The sequence below is a fragment of the Pteropus alecto genome, unplaced genomic scaffold, assembly GCF_000325575.1.
Source record: "Pteropus alecto unplaced genomic scaffold, ASM32557v1 scaffold239, whole genome shotgun sequence".
Classification (NCBI taxonomy): domain Eukaryota; kingdom Metazoa; phylum Chordata; class Mammalia; order Chiroptera; family Pteropodidae; genus Pteropus; species Pteropus alecto.
In genome coordinates this window covers 6,996,925-7,003,614 of record NW_006494613.1, presented here as the reverse complement: position 1 = coordinate 7,003,614, position 6,690 = coordinate 6,996,925, and the positions used below count along the sequence as shown (strand labels likewise).

The 6,690-nt window shown below is 29.9% G+C and overlaps 1 pseudogene; it reads left to right on the top strand.

Annotated features, from left to right (window-relative positions):
* The first annotated feature begins 6,342 nt into the window (after positions 1–6,342).
* Positions 6,343–6,461, top strand: LOC112474536 (annotated as a pseudogene).
* The last annotated feature ends 229 nt before the right edge of the window (positions 6,462–6,690 follow it).

Genomic DNA, 6,690 nt, shown 5'->3' with positions numbered 1-6,690 from the left:
ATGGATTAATGTTGCTGCAAATTTTGTTTTTCATTCATAAAAGTACATTTCACAATATTAATATTCGGTACCATTGTATCATGAAACTTTTATAAATGCATTAAAATTATACAAAATAAATGACCTCGAATTATTTTAAATAATATGACAAAATGAAATATATATATATTACATGATTATTCTGAAGGTAACACTTGTTCTATATAGTATATTGTATTATATATTTATTAATATCACAAAATAACAGCCAACTGAAAGTTTTTTCCCTACCCAGTATAAATTTTCCCCTACTTATCATTTATAATAACTTATTATTTTCCTTTATACAACTTAAACCATTTATAAATAATTGTTTTATGTGATTTTGTATATTTAATATTACTCTTCCCTCTAGGTATGAAACTCCATTAGGGCAGGCATTTGCCTACTTTATTCACATTGTGTAATTATGCTTCATTCAGTATCGGCATATGGTAGATTCTTAAAAAGAATTTGTTAAATACATAAATGAGGATAGAATTTATAAGTAAATAAGGACTACAATTTGTTAAGTTCTGACCTAGATACCTCAATAAAAATCTACTTTTCCAGCTTGAGAGTTAAACCCTAATTATCCTTCCACCAAAAAATAGATAGCTCTATTCTGATGAAAAGATAATAGAAACTTTTATATATTATATTTGCTTTGTATGACTTTGAACATAATATATATCCTTTAATTTGATAATCTCAGCAATTCTATAAAATAATTTTGGCCTGATATGATTTTGGATTTTATTTCCAATAAGAAATAACTCTCACAAGCCTCATGGTTAAAAAGTAGAAGCACCTGCATTTAATTCCTATATTTTGATTATAAGATACTTTCTTCCATACTCTGCTGCCAATATAACCCAGAAACTTGCCTTTTCAAATGAAGTAAATCAACCTAATATAAAAATAAAAGTTCCTAGAAGAGACAAAAAGTAAATCCTGATCTTGTTATCTTACAGCATAACTGAGGTGACTACTAACAGCTAGATAGCTCTAAAAATTTAGTTTTGGTACAATAACAAATGTTAGCCCCTAGATGTTCCAGCTCTACCTATCGGCAAGTAGTATTGTTATGTAATACCTTCAGTCTGAAACCTCAAAATGTTCTTAGAAAATTTTAATCTGACCTATTAAAATACTATGAGTTCCATCAACAAAAACAGGGAGATCTATAACTATGCTTTCTAATTTAAGTCTAATATTCTATTCCTAGGTTGAGGGACATAATTTTTAGGGACAATTGATTAAACGCCCCTTTAGTAAGAACTTAAATGCCAGATGTCATAGTAGGTATGAGTTAGAATATCTACTATTAAAATCTATTAAAAGGCACTGTTCTTATCTTTTAGGAACCTCAAAGTGTGGTGAGGGGAAAGGTAATGAAAAATTAACATACAGATGGTTGAATGGATGAATGAGTGGAGAGAGAGAGAAAGAGACATATAAGACAGAGAGATTAATTATGATGAAGAAAAATAATATACAATAATGAAGAGATAGATTTAAACTTGGAAAAAGCATTCATCAATCTTTTTGTTGAGAACACTTAAGTTAAGAAAAGCAAGCCATTTGACAGATTAAGGGAGCAGAGAATACTGTTTCACTAACAATGTACTGTATACTTAAAACTAATTTAAATAATTTTTTTTTAAAAAAACTGTATATGTAAAGGAACTGTGGCATCTTAAACTATCTTTATTAGTGTAAGATGACCAGAACCTAGTGGGTTGAGAAAGCAAAGTGACAAGGTCCTACGTATTCACATAAGATCATGATACAGAGCTTGGAGTAACATATTCTCATGTTTGTCATTGTTGAATTTAAAATCATTATTGTTAGTACGGCATGTGTGGAACCTTAAGGACAAATTATTTATAGTTGTTGTCTGGCTATGGTGTGAGATTGGGAGAAGTGCTTGGGATTGAGATAGATTTTGGAGGTAGAAATGCAATAACTTGATGAAGGATAGGATATAAGGAGTGAGAGAAGCGGAGTAATTAAAGCTGACCAACAGGTTTTTGGCTTTAGCAGTTGACCGGATGGTGATACAATTAGATATTGCTTGCTGTTAGCTATTAGAGAAGGTTAGTATATTATTTGTAATGTTTTAGATGGGAGAGAGGAAATGAAAGGAAGAAGTAACAAGATAAGCAAGGAGGTTGATGGAAAATAGGACAGCTGATAATGGAGAAGATGGAGTAAAATACCAAGAAAAGCAAATTCCTTATGAAAGCAAAAGGAATGGAATCTAGTGCATGTCTGAGGGAATTGGTTTTTATTATCAGGAGATCTTTGTTTTGTTTTTAACAAAGAGAAAATGAAGAAAATGGAGCACATAGGTTTTGTGCATTGGTTGCAAGAAAATAAAAGAAAATAAAGGTGTCCTTTAATTGATGGCTTCTATTTTCTCAAGAAAGTTGAAAACAGTGTTCAAAACTGCAGATTGAAAGTAGCTATATAAAAATCGAAGAAAGAGAAAATATAAAATAGATGGTATTAAAATGTGTAAAAGCACTCATTTTGGAAAAATGAAAAAAAGGTTGTTTAACAATATTGAATGCCTATTTAAAATATTAGATTTTATTTAAAACTAGTCACTAAAGCTATATAATCTTATAATCTTTTCTATCACCAGTGAACATTTCTGGTTCGTGTTTGGACATCAAAGGTGATTAATTTTATTCATTAAGAATTTTCACATCTCAAACTTCTCAGAAAGGCTCAAGGGCTTTTTGAAATAAAATGAATGAAATTTGCAAGAATACACCAGGGAATTCCCAATTTAGCAAATAACGTTATATCTCATTATATTATAGTCTGTCAATGCTGCTTCATTTTATCATTTATAAGTAAAATATATGTAGTATGCTATTTCTTTTTATAGTAAAGAAGAAAAATGTGTTTATGCAGAATACTTCCTGGAAAATTACTTTTCCACTAAGGATACCTTAGTTATAATGCAATAACAAATAACCTCAAAAATCTTAAAACAGCAAGACAAAAAAAACAAAGATTTATCTTTTTCTTGTATTCCACAGCAAATGTAGGTCAGAAAAGTGACTTCGTACATTCTAAAACTTCAAAGGACACAAATTGATTTAAGATTCTAGCAGCAATATTGGAAATATTAAAATTATCTACCAAAACACTTTTCCACTCAGTTTTTTTTTTTCCCCCTCAAATTTTACTTAAAGTTGGCTTGGAGAAGGTCAATGAAAATGTGGAGCTAAAGTAAAAAGTTCCCAACTTCCTTTTCATTTTCTAATGCGAAAGGACTTGAGTGATTTAAGAGATATCCTGTAGAGGAAATACTTCAAAGTTCATAGTGCTTGATAAAGGTTACATGGGTTACCCGGGGAATTCTATCCATCGGGGAATTTATATTTTTTTCTGTTTTGTTTTATATTGTTTTAGTTGTTTCTTTCTCTCCCAGATCAGAGATGATCAGGCCTTTAAATCAAGAAAACATTTTGTTTAGAGCTGCACTGACTCACATTATCAGAGACGATCTTTAATCAACTTTGCCTCACGTGACTACCTCAGATAAATCATAAACTTCACATTTGTCCATAAAGCTCTTTTCCAATCTTGAGTAAACCAGAGCACTGATCTCATTAGGTCAATTAAAAAAATATGGAACAACTCTAGAAAACAGTAGTTGATTTCTATTTTCAAACTAGGTAAAGAGCATTTCTTCTTCATTCAATTATACATTGATGAAATTATGTAGTGTCTCTATTGACTTACATTGAATTCTTCTTCAGATCGGATACAATATCCCTGGTGTCTTATCCAAAAGATGTTTATAAATATTTTTTTTGCAAGTAAATTTAAAATTTTTAATACCAGGGCAGCCTGACCAATCATACAAGCAAATTAGGTCAGACAGCCAGAAAATACATTGAGTGGAGGGTGGGAATAATAAAAATACTTGCAAAAGAGTAAGACCAGCTCCCAAGAAAATAGTCATAAAAATGCATGAGGGAAGAAAAACATTTTTTTTCTTAGTTTACTCAAAACATGTTTAAAAATCATACTGAATATCTACAACCTATTTTTATAATATCTGATACTATTCAGTTTTTACTCCACTAAATGTTTCATCCTGATAATAAATGCAAAATGGAATGAATGTTCTCCAACTGTTCTATATGATATGAAAATAGAATCTATGGAAAGAGAGTCACATTTGTATTTCCTTTAGTTTGAAATGTAGCAAAATTAGCAAGGTAACATATACAAGACATATTACGTTCCTTGAAAGTCAGCTAACCCTTGAAATCAACTGTAAAGCAAACAAATTGGTTCAACATTTATCAGGGGCTTTTCTATAGAGAAAAAAACTCTCCTTTTTTAATATCACTTGCATGTGATGGTTAAAAATAATAAAAAACAGTCATTTCTAAGGGTGGGTTTTACAATCATTATAAATATAGCTTGCTTTCTGTTGTTTTCTGTAAGAGAAAATTGATATTAAATATAGAATTGATTAGAGTTCATTATTAATTTAGTAAAATGTATATAAGATTATGAATATATTTTAGTTAAATTGTTATATTGAAGAATTGTGATTGTTCTTGAGATCAAATATCATAATTTGAGGTCTCACATAACCCAATAAGCCATATTAAGTGAAATTGCGATTGTTAATACCAAAATTTGAAGTTCTAACTTTTCATTTATACTGTTCGCATTGGAGAAGAAAGCAGTATTGGCTTCAATCCTACTCAAGTAACAAACTTACTTCATTTAAATAAATATGGTCTCTGTTTCAAAAGTGTAAGACTTTCTGTAAAGCTCCTTGTAAAGACAAGAAGAAAAATATCACCATAATAACTAAATATTTTTACAAAAGGTTTAAGCCAAACTCAGTTAAAACTTATAAGAAGAGTCTATACAAATGATGGATTATGTATTTCTATAAATAATATATGAATACTAATATTGGATCACTCAAAGTTATTATAAAATTTATTTTCCATAAATTTTGGGGGTCCCAGACAATATATATACATGCATACATACATACATCAATGACATATAGTGCATGTATTTATATTTAATATATACTAAAAATAACAAATACTAGATTCTTATATATCTTAAAGAATGATTCTGAGCTTCACCACAAAATAACAACTGCAGTTTTTCCAAATATATTTGAAATGGCATATTTATAATAAAGAATCTGGAGTGATTATATATATAATTCTCAAAGATTATTTGGCTGTAGAATAGTTTTAAATTAGATTTCAATTAAATCAGCTGACTTTTTCAATAAAATTGCAAGGACCTAGAAATACATTAGACATAGAGATAGAGATAAAGATAGAGATAGAGATAGAGATAGAGATAGAGATAGAGATAGAGATAGAGATAGAGATAGAGATAGAGATAGAGATAGAGATAGAGAGATGGAAATATCAAAGTGTAAGTATAAGTAAAACACATTACTGTATGTTGTTTTCTGTTCATTCATCCCTTTAAAGCTTGATAAACTGGTGAAGGGAAGATATAGTTAGATTTGTATCTGACCTTTAGAGGCTTAAAAAAAAAAACCTGCTGATGAAATAAGATTTACAAAATGAATTTTGCAAGTGAAAACATCCTCTTAAATACTTTTCTCTTATTTGATTATTGTTATCAGACACTCAGGTAGAGCAGATTATCATGCTTTATTAACAGAAGTAAAGTTCAGTATACAGAGTGACTGGGAAATTTTAAAACAAATTGTCTTTTGAATATCAAAGTTCAAAGTCGAGAGCCAAAGCTCACAAATTTTTAGCTATTTATTTTGTTTCACCGTCATTCAAGAAAAGCATCTCTATATGACATCAGATATTTAAAATGGCACATACAAGCATGTATGTTATAGCAAATTTACCCATAGATTTTATCATTTTTGGTAATGGATATTTAGATGACAGTGTAATATTGTCAACAGACTCTACCAACAGTGAGTTGCCCAGTGTTATAGTGTTGTTCTTAACACACACAGTCTTTGAAGAAAGGTTTGAGTTTGGGGTCGTTGACAATTAGAAATGACAAACTTTTTGGTCATCTCTGTTTGGTGTCTGCCAGTGGAAATGGAATATTTAAGAGATTAAGCAGTAGCCTAACGAGTTAAATAATTGAATTTCAAAGTGTCCTTCAGGCCAAGATAGTGATGAATTTCAGAAAGAATTCGCTCTGAAGCTTTGTTTTTCTCTCAGTGTTGCTATGACACAATACATAAAATATTAATATTGCAATGAACAACAATAAACAAAAATGTTAGTTGTGATCTTCAATATTCAAAAATAAACTGCAGTCTACAGCCATACCACCCTGAACAAGCCTAATCCCGTCTGATCTCAGAAGCTCAGCAAGGTTGGGCCTGGTTAGTACTTGGATGGGAGACCATCTAGGAAGACCAGGTTCTGTAGGCGTAAAAAATAAAAAATAAGGGATTGTAAGCTGACAAGGTTCTTGCAATCTGTAAGATCAACCAAGGGTTGCCTCATCTATGAAATAAAAATAAAATAAAATAATAATTAATTAATTAATTAATTTTAAAAAAGAAAACAGAAATATGTCCAGTATGCCTAAAGCAGGTTAAGATGAGATGAAGGAGAAAAAAGAATAAGAAATACATTATGTTTTCAACTTTTTAAATAG